Source organism: Monodelphis domestica, chromosome 5 (genome assembly GCF_027887165.1).
Source record: "Monodelphis domestica isolate mMonDom1 chromosome 5, mMonDom1.pri, whole genome shotgun sequence".
Lineage (NCBI taxonomy): Eukaryota > Metazoa > Chordata > Mammalia > Didelphimorphia > Didelphidae > Monodelphis > Monodelphis domestica.
The window spans coordinates 245,706,889-245,719,558 of NC_077231.1; the positions used below are offsets into that span (position 1 = coordinate 245,706,889).

Consider the following 12,670-nt stretch of genomic DNA (forward strand, 5'->3'; position numbering starts at 1 on the left):
ATAATATACTCTTAAATCAATTTTTTTGTTTAAGTACAAAAAAGTCTACTCTAGAAATGGTGGGATACAAATAATACAGAGACAGTTACAGAAGTATAAAGCAGAATGTAATTCAGCTTTGTTCTAAATTTTTATTGAGTTCCTTTGCTATAAGATGCCTCTGCCCAGCTGAGATGTAGTACAGTTCAATGAGAAAGGAGACAGGACTAGAAACCAAATTCTTCTTCTTACATTGGTGCCAACTCACACTATGGCTTTGGACATATAACTTAGGCTCCCTAGGCATCAGTTTTTATATCTGAAAAATCAGAATGTTCAATTAAATTTTAAAAAATCTATTTATGTACAAAACGGTTTACTAGATGCTCAGAATTCAGTTATCAACATTGATACAATCAAGTTCATCTGGAAGAGATCAAGAGATATCAAGGGAAATAATGAAAAAAAATGGGAATGATGGGAGTCTAGCAGTACCAAATCTTAAACTATACTATAAAGCAGTGGTTATCCACACAATATGGTACTAGCTAAGAGATATAAAGGAGGATAAAGGGAATAGACTAGGGATAAATGACCTCAGCAAGCTAGTGTTCAATAAACTCAAAGATCCCAGCTTTTAGAACAAGAACTCACTATTTTACAAAAACTGCTGGGAAAATTGGAAAACAGTATAGGAAAAATTATGTTTAGATCAATTTTAATACTCTATACCAAAATAAATTCAAAATGGGTAAATGACTGAAATATAAAGAGCAAAATTATGAATAAATTAGGTGAATAGAATAGTACATCTATCAGATCTGTGGGAAAGAAAGGAATTTAAGACCAAGCAGGAGATAGAGAACATTGCAAAATGTAAAATGAATGATGATGATTATATCAAATTAAAAAGGTTCTGTACAAACAAAACCAATGCAACCAAAATTAGAAGGAAAGCAACAAACTGGGAGACCATTTTTATAACAAAACTCTCTGATAAAGGTTTAATTTCCAAATATATAAGGAACTAAGTCAAATATACAAAAAAAAAAATCAAACCATTCCTCAATCTACAAATGGTCAAAGGACATGAATAGGTTTTGAATAATGTTACATGTATAACCCAGTGAAATTGCTTGTTAGCTCTGGGAGTGTGGAGGGAAGGGGTAGAGATCATGAATCATTTAACCATGGAAAAACATTCTAAAAAAAAACTAAAACAATTCCTTTCTTCTTCCCTCCCTCTCTCCCTACCTTCCTTCCATTTTTTTCTTTTCTTCCTTCTTTCTTTCCTCTATTTCCTTCCTTCCTTCCTTCTTTTTCTTTCTTTCCTTTCTTTATTTGAGATTGGTCTTTTTATTTTCTCTCTTTCCTTCCTTTCACAATTTTTTTTAAAATTTACTACTAATTTACAGGGCACTGTGGAGTTATAAAGTTTATTTTGTTGTAGTTTTTTCTAATGAAAGTAAAAACAATACCAAAACAATTCCTCCCTTCAAGGAATTTGTTTTTATCAGGCATGGCAGAGACAACATCTACACAGAAAATAAAATACAAAATATAGTAATTTACTGGAAGGAGGAAAGGGAACTTTCAATTTACCATATCAGTATAGGCTTCTTTAAGCAATAGTATTTGAGCTGAGATTTGAAGAAAGCAAGATATTTTTATTGGAGAGAGAGACAGAGAGACAGAGAACTTCAATATAGAGTAGGGCTATTGGTTCACAGATTCTCTTTCTCCTTTTTTTCATTTTATGGTCTACTCCTTTATAGCAAATAGTTAGAATGTAATAAAAATAAGCTTATCTTTATCTGGAGACAAAACCCATTATAAAAAGAACATCCAGCAAATAAAGTTTAAAGACAACAGGAAACTCCCAAGGTCAAATGAGGCCATTTACCAGGATTTGATTGAAGCAGCAGAGAGGGGGAATAAGTGGAAAAGCGAAAAATTCAACCAGTGGTGGTGACACTCAGGGAATCTGCCCAAATCCATCTAGACACATCACACTTAAGCAGGTAAGTGAGACAGACAAAGGTTCAATTGCTCATTATTTTATTCAGTTCAGGGTAACAGCACCATTCACTCTCAATTGACTTGCCTAGCATTGGTATGTATTCATACTTTCTTGGTCCCTCCTCTCCGTGGGACTAAAAGGCCACAAGTTTAGCCCAGTTGTTAGGTCCTTTCATTAGTTCTTCAGTACCTCCTTCTAGCTATAGAATACAAAACTTCCCATCAGCCTCTTTGCTAATGTGATGTATTGCAAGATGGCGGTGAGGTCATTCCAGACAAAGGATCACCTATGTAAAGATGCAGAAATAGGAGATGGAACATCTCATTCTGGTCTTGTTCAAGAAATACAGGTAGGTTAATATAGATGGAATATAATGCATAAGAAAGGCAATAATATGCAATTAGCCTAGGAAGACAGACCAGAACCCGATTATCTTTAAAAAATGAAACAGAAGAGTTTGTTGTGTGCTTGAAATAAGGGAGTCATTGGTGCTCCTTGAAATTAGAGTGATGTTTGTTTAAGCAATGATCTATGTTTGAGGAATATCAGTTTGGTGGTTGTATGGAGATAGATTGGAGAGGAGAAAAGTTGGAACTGGTTGGATGAGATACAACACTTTTGAAAGAATGCTATCAAGGTAATGGAAGGCTTGAAGAAGAGTGGCATTGGAGTAGAGAAAAAGGGACAGAGGAGATATATACATATGTTAACATATACACAGATAAGTAAAAAAGAGTAAAACACATATGAATAATTTCTGCTTTTCTCAATGTAGTATGTAATTTAGGGGAAAAAAAACTGCCATGTTGTTGCTCAGAGGTACATAAAGATCCTGTGACTTTCTTCAGGACCCTCAGTTAGACTTTAATCCAAGTCTTCCTAATTTGAAGTTCAGTACTTAGTTTACTACACCACACTTATTCTATAAATGCAGAATACATTGTGATATGATGTGATGTGATGAATAGTAAATAAAACTAAAAACTGCCTCTCCTGAAGTTAGGAAGATTGAATTAAAATATGATCTCAGACACTTACTGGTTTAGTGGACTTGGTCAAGTCATTTCACCTTATTTGCCTCAGTTTCTTCATCTATAAAATGAGTTGAAGAAGGAAATGGTAACTGCTCCAATATCTTTGTCAAGAAAATTGTAACTGGGGTCATCAAGAGTCATATAACACTGAACAATACCAGTCATGGAGATATCTATAATATTTCTTTCAGTTCTTTAATTCTAGGCCATCTATATTCATTTCTCACTTATTCCCTGCATAGCATCTTCTTTCTTGGTTTCCTAAAAAAAAAAAATTCTCTATCCTTCCTCTTAAGCCCAGTTTTAATCCAACCTTTATTAAACCTTACTTGACAATTCAGGACCAACTTGAACTCTCCTTTTCTTTTGTCTTCCCATGTACTTTAGTATCTGAACCATTTACTTTGCCACCTTATCAATTAGGTATTATTTTATTTTAATTTTTAAATGTCATGTGTGTACATGTGGAGGAAGGAGTGAGAGGCCAAAGAATTATAGACTAAGCCAAAGTCTAAACACTTTTCTATCTTGTACATTTTCTTTAAGAAAATAATTTATAGGTGTTATGTATGGCACATATCTAATATTAATATCATGAAAGTGAAAGTAAAAAAGATTATATTTTATTAGGTAGGAAAGGACATGTTTCTATGGGAGTTGTGTCTAAAACAACTGAGTATCACTAGACCACTGACTTGTCATGGTGAAGATCAGAATTAATAAAAAGAAAAAAGAAAGAAAAATAATGAGAAAATTATATGTTATACAATTAAAACAATCTAATCCTCAAATATTTAAACAAGTAATTAGCAAAGAAAAATGGAAAGCAGATGAGAGGAATTATGTCAAAACTGAGTATAACTTTATGCAGTTGACCATTATAAATCTATTGCTACAACCAAAAGACCAAAAGAGCTCAGAAACTCTAGTTAGTAAATATTTGACTTACTTGTCAAGTAGAGAGAGGTAGCAGCCAAAAGCAGTACTGGTTTAACATGAATTTGTTTGTAAATACTACAATGAAGAATGTTAGCCAATTATGAGAAAAATTGTCTTGGAAAGCAGCGGAGGACAAAAACAGTATAAAGAAAGCTCAGTAAAAAATCTAACTAACCAGTAATTGCAAAGGAATGTAAGGCTAAAAATGAAGGACAAAAAAAAAGTGGAAATTGAAATACTTTTTTTTAAACCGTGTGTAAACAATACTGTGTATTGGCTCCAAGGCAGAAGAGTGGTAAGAGCTAGGCAATGGGGGTCAAGTGACTTACCCAGGGTCACACAGCTGGGAAGTGTCTGAGGCAAGATTTGAACCTAGGACCTTCCATCTCTAGGCCTGGCTCTCAATCCACTGAGACACTCTGCTGCCCCCTGAAATACTTCTTTTTACTGTCAAGGACAATGGAACTACCACATTTGGACATTAGCATCATAGTTCTTGATCTACTTATAAAGGAGGTGGAAATATGTCTATAGGGGAGGAACTGGTCAATAAGGGACCCATCCTTAGGGCAGGTATAGTAATCTCTGACTGTTTCTAATCCATATGACACTCAGCAAATATGCTTCTTGGCATGTAAAATGGAGGGCCATTATTTTAATTTCAGAGCACATGGTTATCCTTTGTATATATACCCTGTGATAATGTACTATAATGGCAAAAAGCACTGGTTAACTGTTGAGCCAAAACTGCATGTGAATTCTACAATAGACCATCTATCTCTTCTCTGACAGCTTTTGTGGAAGAAGAACTACCTTAAATCTTTGGGTATGGGGAGGAGCAGAAAAACTTTTACTTCCTGTCTTTCAACCAAGGTGGCATGTGGTCATGACATTTCTGTGTTTTTTTGTGTTTTTTCTTTCTATATGTCAGGTGAATGAGAATCTTAGGATGAAGTTTCTAGATGACTGGTAAAATAAGGAACTCCATCAAAGCCATCCAAGACCTGATTGGCAACTGGAATCTCATAGCAGTAACCAAGTCAAGTAAGAATAGAGTATACCAAACCTTGACCCAGTAAGGAGGCAGTCAAGATCAAAAAGGAAGAGACTTGTCCATTGACTACAGCTTGCTCAGAAGTAAACCCTAAAAAAGGAGAAAAGAATAGCCAGGGTAAAATTGAATACCTTATAAATATATATATATATATATATATACTCATACATACATGCATGCATACATACACACTCCAATTTGGGGAGGCATGTCTTGTATCAATTACTTTGAGTCATTTTCCCTGAGGGAACAAGTGGGTATAAAGAAGTTAGATTGTATTGCAAGTTTTCTTGGGCTACTTTTCAGTCTCTACTATACTTTGTAAGCAAATATCCCTTTTCCAAAAGCTAATATATACTGGATAATTGATACTGGGGAGCTATTAACTAGTCAAATGACATAAGGATATTGAGGGTTCATGATCAATGATATTAAAAGTATAATATCTCAGAATTACCTATAGAATCCAAAGAGGAGTAGTTAGACATCCTCTGGGATCTCAATATTCTAATCCAATGCAAATTGGTAAGGCAGTCCTGGGGAGGTGACACAGTTAAAAAAAAAAGAACAAAGATTAGAAAAATCACTATATTGGACCTAAAATATATGGAAGACATCTATACTAAAGGAGACACAATTGTGAAGATGCTCAAGGATCAACATGCAAAGCATCTGAAATAGAAGACATCTCAGACATTATTTATACTAAAACAGCAGCCAACAATATCAATATCTGCTAACTAATATGCCTTTTTATAGTTAGTAGATCAGGGAAAAAGTCCTGGGCATTGGTCTTGGGGTGAAGAGAAACACTAGTACATACCATCCCTTGCTAATACAGGGGAGTAGGAGACTGTGGTCATAGTTCCAAAGAAGAAAAGAGTGCTTGGAGTTACCCAGAGACAAAAGCACAGGCTGGGAAAGTGTTAAAGACACTTATCCTTAGGCAGCTACACAAAGAACCTGAAGCTTGAATAATAATTAAAGGGTATTTGACAAATATAAATTGTGTTCACTGTTTATAATATCAAATATTAAGTCAGGAGACTATTGGTAGTTTTAATAGCTTTAGTACAGAAAAAATAGTGATAGTAAGAAAGGGAAATGTAGGAAGGAAATAAGGAATTTTCTAGCCTACAACTCTAAGTCTACTCTGAAGAAATCTAGCTCACTCCCCAACAAAGTTCCAATCTCTGGCCAGAAGAGCAGGAGAGTCTCACCCTCCAGCTTCCAAATGCCAGGTGGAAGTCTGCAAAAGTCTCTTCAACCCATGAAAATCAAGCCAAACTCCTCAATCCACCAAACCTGAAACCAAGGCAGGATTGAATGCCTAATCAAGCTGAGCTGCCACAAGATCAAACCCCCCACCAAAAAAAAAAAAAAACACAAAAAACTTCCATGGTTCCAGAAGCTTCTGCTTATACACAGTTTTCTCTACCCATTAGCACTCCTCGTCATCTCTCAGGAATCAATCACAGTCTCCCAATTTGCCTAGCACTGTTGTGTGAGTAGGGGATAGTGCTTGTGGTCTTTTAAGGTATGAACTTCCTTTTCAAGAAAAAAGTTTCTTACTAAGTGTTAAAGACTAACTAACTGTGAAAGATGGGGTATTGCAGGTTCTTGATTGAATAACTTAAAATAGACAAAGAGAGTTTTAAATTCCCTTTCCCACTTGGAACAGTGTTCCCTTCACCACAGTTAGAGTCCAGCTTTAATAGTTTGCTTCAAGCTAAAAGATCTGGAAAGTGAGAGAAAAAAAGAAAACAAAAGAAAGTCAAGATGAAAAAAAAGTTGTTTTTGTGTCAGGGAAGACCAAAACATAAACTCAGAAGACAACAAAGTCAATATTTCTGTATCCAAAGCCTTCAGAAAAATATGAATTGCTCCAGCTCTAAAGAATTGATGGAAAAGCATGAAAATTATTTTAAAAATCAAATAAGAGAGATAGAGGGAAAAATGGGGAAAGAACTGAGAATGGTACAGGAAAATCATAAAAAAGTTAATAGCTTGATAAAGGAGGCAAAAACATATTGAAGAAATTGATATCTTAAAAAAAAGAGCATAGGACAATTGGCAAAAAAGGTACAAAAATCCAAAGAAGAGAAGAATTTTTAAAAAAGCAAAATTGGTCAAATAGAAAAAGAGATAAAAAATGTTCTGATGAGAAAAAAACACTTTTAAAGACAGAATTGGACCTTCAGAAAAACAAATACAAAAATTCACTGTGGTAAAGAACTCTTTTAAAAATGGCCAAAAGGAAAAGAAGGCACAAAAGCTCACCAAAGGGAAAAATGTCTTAAAAATTTGATTAGGACAAATGGAAACTAATGACTCCATGAGATATCAAGAAACAATAAAAATCAAAAGAATGAAAAATAAAGTATGAAATATCTCAAGGGGAAAAAACAACTGACCTGGAAAATAAACCCAGGAGAGATAATCTAAGAATTATTGGGCTACCTAAAAGCTGTGATCAAAAAAAAAAAGAGTTTAAACACCATCTTTCAAGAAGTCATCAAGGAAAACTACCCTGATATTCTAGAATAAGAGTAGAAAATAGAGATTGAAAAAATGCACTGATCACCTCCTGAAAGAGATCCCAAAAGGATAATTCCCAGGAATATTATATAAAATTCCAGAATTCCCAGGTCAAGGAGTAAATATTACAAGCAGCCAAAAAGAAACAATTTAAATACTGTGGAGCCACAATCAGAATAACATGGGATTTAGAAGCTTCTACAGAAAAGGATAAGAGGCCTTTGAATATGATATTCCATAGAACAAAGGAGCTAGTATTTCAACCAAGAATCACTTTCCCAGCAAAACTGAGCTTAATTCTTTGGGGGAGGGGGGGATATGTATTCAATGAAATAGAGGACTCTCAAATATGACTGATGAAAAGACAAGAGCTGAATGGAAAATTTGGGTCTTGAAAACAGTACTCAAGAGAAGCATAAATAGGTGAACAAGAAAGAGAAATCAAATGACATTTAATAAAGTTAAACTATTTACATAATTACATGAGAAATGACTCTTGTATCTCCTAAGAACTTAATCACTATTAGGTCAGTTAGAAAAAGTATACATAGGGGGCAAGGGTGTGAGTTGAATAAAATAGGATGATAAAAAAATAAATAAAATTAAATCATGAGAAAGAGGAATGCATTGAGAGGAGGAGAAGGGAAAAATATTATCAGACATAAAGCAGGTTTTTATTTACTCTCATCAGATTTGCCTCAGTGAGGGAAGAACATATACAATCAATTGGGTTTAGAAATGTATCATACCCCAAACAAAAGCAAGATGGGAAAAGAATAAGAGAAAAAGGTTGGGGTTGATAGAAAAGAGGGCAAATTGGAGGATGAGGTCAGAAATACAACAGGGAGAAATAGGATGCAAATTAGTATATAGACATTATAATAGTGCAATTTTTTTTTACAATTCTATCTAATAAAGGTCTCATTTCTTTAATACATAGAAAAATGAGTTAAATGTATAAGAATACAAGCCATTCTTCAATTGATAAATTTTCAAAGGCTGTGAAGAGGCAGTTCTAATACAAAGTAATTAAAGTTCTTTATAATCATGCAAAAAAATCCTTTAAATCACTATTAATTAGAGAAATGCAAATTAAAACAACTCTAAGGTACCACCCCACATCTATCAGATTGGCTATTATGACAGAAAAGAAAAATGATAAGACTTGGAAGGGATGTGAGAAAATTGAGACACTAATGCACTGTTGAAGGAGTTGCTGATTAAACCATGCTGGAGAGATTTGGATCTATAACCAAAGAACTATAAAACACTACATACCCTTTGATTCAGCAATATCATTATAGTGGTACCAAGCTTGGAACTCATCATTAATTCATTGCAGAAGGTGATCTAGTACCAAAAAGGTCAAGTATCAAATGAATTTTTCCCATGAAGAATAATTCTAAATTGAATTATTCCATTCTGGATATCCAGAAAATCCAGATTTTATGAAGCATTATATACATTAATGAAGTTGTAGTTTATTAAATAAACATTAAAAATACATAAATATATATTAAAACAACAATTAGATTAAATCAAATAATTTTAAGTTAACTTTGCCTATATTGAGAGGTGTTCACAACCTAAGGGGAACCAAGTATTTGGTGAGATTAGGAGATTCATGAAAGCCAGATAAAATCTAAACAATAATAGTAGTGTTGGAGTCAGTGGAAGCAGTAGCTGGTCCCAGTGATACATCAGTGAAGCAGCCAAGCAACCTGCTTGATCTATAAGGAATTAAATTAAGGGTTTGACTAAAACATATGAGAATTTTAAGATAATACTGTGGTCATCAATTTTAAAATTAATACAGCCCAACTCAAAATGACTTTTAGCAGTTTTATTTACAAAGAAGGTGGAGAGAATGAAAGTAGAGAAATATGAAAGAGGGTAGAGCAAGAAGTCTAGCTTATCACCCTAAATGTTGCTCCAGTTCCCAGATCAACCCATGCAGGGCTCATTAACCCCTCAGCTGGAGAACTTGATAGTGAAGTAAGCAAGGGTTCAACCTGTGGCTTCCTCCAAGAAGAGGAGGCCTCTCCAGAACTAATCTCTCCAGAAGTCAGGAAAGGAGGATCAGCTTATCACTCACCAGGAGAAGATCCAAAGGGAGAAGATCCAGGAGCAGTCTTACCAGAAGCAGTCTTAGAGCCAGAGTCCCAGGTCCAAGTAAAGTCAAAGACTGAAGTCTTGAAGAAGATCGTCTAACCCAAAAATTCAGGATGAAGACCTCTTGCACAGGAAGTTCATCATCTCTTATAGTCCTTTTTTTACATCCCTTCCTGTCCCTTCTTCCATTTTACAGGGACCAATTGCAGTCTTTAAATTTGCTTATCATTGCTCAGGGGGGTAGTGTTTGGAGATTCCACCTCTTATCAAAGGATTCACAAGTTTCTGACTAATTGAGTTGAAAGGGTAGAGTTCTCTAAGTGGCTCGCAAACTCCCCCACCTAGTACCAAGTGGGGATATTCAAGCTTTGTTTGATTAATTCAAAAATAGGCAAGGGGAGAATCAATCCCATCTTCACAGCCCCATCCAGAAGTGCCTTGACATATTAGCCAATACCCCATATCTTGGAAAAAAGAAAGCCCAGCTGAGAAAGAAAAAAAAATCAATTATTCAAGCCATTCTCAAAAGTGAATTTTTAGGGACAACCTGAAAAGAGAAAAAGGTGCTCATCCACTATAGGTATGTGCATGTGTGTGTGTTCTCAAGGAGGAAGTGTGCTACCCAGTTTGGAATTTGTTTTCAACCACTGTTCTTTGTAAATTTCTTTTTGTAAAAGCAAACTGATGTCCCCAGATTGATAAATATGGAGTTGTATGACAGATAGGGACTCATGAGATGTAGTACTAGAATTTATCAGTCATTTAGAATTAACTAATGATAGAATCCTGAAGAAAGATGTATTCTTTTGCCCTTAAGGCCCCAGCTCACCTTTAAAATAGGAAATTGGAGAAGTAGCCCAAAAGCAGTTTTTATAATATATTCTATACTGTAGTTAATACTGGACTATTACTGGCTGTTCTCTGAAATGATCAACAGTCTCTTCTCTTCCACATATGCCTTTTTGCAGAGAATGCATATCTCTTATGCTTCTTTTAGAATCCTCAGCTGCCTGCAAGGATCCATTTTTTGTACAGATTTATCCATGTATATATTGTATCTCCTAATAGAATGGAAGCTCCTTGAGGTTGGGACCTTTCCATAGCTGTGCACTCAGCATCTAGCATGTTACCTGGGCACAATTTATGATTAGTAAATATTTGTTGAATTTAATAAAATACATAGAGGATGAGGAAAGCCAAACTAGGATTATATTTAATATCGTGTATAGACATAACAAAAATTTCCTTATCATCAATATTCCTTCAAATTTGGTTTGAGAGAATTAACCAAACCTGAGTTGTTTTCTATTACTGCCTCTTTGTTCCATTTAATGCCTACCCAGTTGGGTATGGCCTTAAACTTTCATTTTTCTCCAGTTTTTGTGTTTCACACAGTCCTCAGTTTGTGTAAGTATTGAGAATAGTTTTGGCTAGATGACTACATCTAATGTGGACACTGGGGCAGTAGGTAGATAGAGTGCCATGCCTAGTCAAGTAGAGTCATCTTCCTGAATTCAAATCTGGTGTCAGACACTTATTAGCTTTGTGGACCTGAGCAAGTCACTTAACCTTGTTGGCATCAGTTTCCCCATCTATAAAATAAACTGGAGAAGGAAATGGCAAACCAATCAGTATCTTTATCAAGAAGACCCCAAATAGGATCACCAAGAGTCATATATGTCTGAAGAACACCAAATAATTATATTTATTTCTATTCTTGCAGAAGGAGCTAATTATTGATTAATAGAAAGCTGAAACTGAAATGACCAAAAAAGTCACATCCACTAGGTGAGTGTAGCTGTGCCTTGTGATTTGCTTAGAAAGAACATATGTAAAGTGATCGGGGCAGGACTATTCAGTGAGCCCATAAAGTTGTTCTTCCCTCCAAAGAAAGGACAATAACTCTGACATAGTTATCATTTTATGTTTCAAGTATTTGTTAGTTGTGACATTTTTGTGTTTTAAGGGATATTTTTAAATCTGTGGTTTGAACAAATACTGGGTAATTACTTGTCATGATTGTGATCATGAGGTCCTAGAAGGGGCTGGAAGTTGTTAACACATTTTGGAGCGCCTAAACATAGATAGAAGCTTTGTTTTTGAGGTTTTTTTTCCTGTCATAAAATAAAGTAAGAGCATAATGAGCTGGAGGAAAAAAAGAAAAATATTGTCTGGTCTGGCTGCCCCCAGGAAGAATCTGACCTCCACATGACTGTAAGGCAAAAATGTTTTGGAAGGGAGTGCCTGTAGGCCACAGGTTACATAGGTTTTTTAAGCAATTGGGTCCTTTGCAGGTTCAGAGGTTTCCTAATGAAGATATTTTCTACCTGTGCTTTGATTTGCTATCTCGGCATTTGTACCTCCTTCTGTTACTGAGCTGGCTTAACTTCCCATTGACAATGCAGTTGCATTCATTCAATCTCTTCACGTTTAACTGCCAGTCAAAAGGGAATAAAAATCTATTATTGGTAAACCATCTGCTGAGAGAAAGCTTGATCCTTTTATCAGTATTTCTTCTGTTCCAAAATGATTTAGGTGGTCACTAATACTAATTGTTTCAATCATTTTGAAATTCGAGTTGTAAACTTATCTATCCTAAAGATAGAGAAGTAATTAAAAGGGACAAGAAGACATTGAGAGTATTTAAAATTTATTATGGCCTTTCCCCCCTTACTGTTATCATGGATAATAGAATGCATAATATGTTTTGTAGTTTATTTTGCCTCTCTCTTCCAACATTTGTTCAAATAAATAAAATGGATAGCTTTGTGGTAAAGGCATGCACTGGAATTTGACCTGGCTTTGGTAGCTTTTCTGTGCTCTTTGTAATTTAAAGAATAGTTGCTGGTGAGAACCCTGCCATTGATGCCAGTTAAAGCTTGTCCTGCAGAGTTCTTGATATAAATCCCAATTGATGCATAGATATCCATGTAGATTGCTATCAGGGCATTACAAGAGTGTTTTGATAGGGCAGATGCTGAAAAGAGCTATCTT

The 12,670-nt window shown here is 35.0% G+C and overlaps 1 long non-coding RNA gene across 2 annotated transcripts in view; it reads right to left on the reverse strand.

The window, feature by feature from the left end:
• Positions 1-2,020: 2,020 nt before the first annotated feature.
• The window catches only part of LOC103102781 (uncharacterized), a 48,569-nt gene continuing 37,919 nt past the window's right edge, over positions 2,021-12,670 (reverse strand). The window contains exons 2-5 of one of the 2 annotated variants that reach the window (XR_008912386.1): positions 5,484-5,562; positions 5,039-5,116; positions 3,038-3,091; positions 2,021-2,285 (exon numbers count right to left, since the gene is read on the reverse strand). This is a non-coding gene — a long non-coding RNA (uncharacterized LOC103102781). The remainder of the gene's footprint in view (positions 2,286-3,037; positions 3,092-5,038; positions 5,117-5,483; positions 5,563-12,670) is intronic. The other variant, XR_473286.3, reaches the window with a different exon arrangement.